Below are 962 nucleotides of genomic sequence, written 5' to 3'. Positions count from 1 at the left end.
GCGCACGCGCACACTCACACACACATAGACACATATATATGCATTCATATATTAGGTCGTCAAGTATGAAATTTGAAGAAAAGAAAAAAGTTTACTAATGTTTTATAAATACAAGGAATAGTTATATTCAACAAAGTATTCACCCATATTGTCAATACACTTTTGCCATTTCAGCAGTAGCTTGTCCAGCTCAGAATTGTAAAAGCCTGGCAATCTAGAGTCAATAAAATCTTAGAAGGCCTGTTTTACAGCATCGTTGGAATTTAATTTTTTCCTATCAAAAAGTTATCCAAATTCTGGAGGAAGTGGTAGTCAGTGGTAGCATGATCAAGTGAGTACGGTGGATGATGAAGAACTTCCAACTCCAACTCCTGTAGTTTCGCCGATGTCATTTTTGCGATGTGTGGTCTGGCGTTGTCTTGCAATAAAATAGGAGTAAATCTGTTGACTAATCTAGGCTTTCTTTTTGTAAGTTTCTGCATCATTTGGTCCAGTTGGTTGAAGTATACTTCGGCTGTTATTGATGAGCCTGGTTTAATGAAATCATAATGGATCACACCTGCGCCAGACCACCAAACACACACGATCAGTTTCTTTGATGAATTTTTTTTTTTTTTTTGGACTGTGTTTTGGTGGCTCGTCTTTGTCCAACCATTGTGCTGAACGTTTACGGTTGTTGTATTGGATCCATTTCTTATCGCATGTTACAATTCGATTAAAAATTGATTCATTTTTGTGACGAGAAAGTAGCATAATGCAGGCTTCCAAACGCTACTGTTTCTGATGTTCATTGAGTTCATGTGGAACCCACTTATCCAACTTTTTCTCTTCACCGATTTGAACTAGGTGAGTCAATAATGTTTGCTTGCTAACACCAAACAACAACGATAATTCACGAGCACTTTAAGATGAGCTGACTCAACGGTGGCTTTCAGTTCGTCATTATCCACCTTTCTTTCTGG

This window comes from Octopus sinensis, unplaced genomic scaffold, assembly GCF_006345805.1.
Source record: "Octopus sinensis unplaced genomic scaffold, ASM634580v1 Contig14040, whole genome shotgun sequence".
In the NCBI taxonomy this organism is placed as follows: domain Eukaryota; kingdom Metazoa; phylum Mollusca; class Cephalopoda; order Octopoda; family Octopodidae; genus Octopus; species Octopus sinensis.
Note: the sequence above shows the minus strand (reverse complement) of the source record.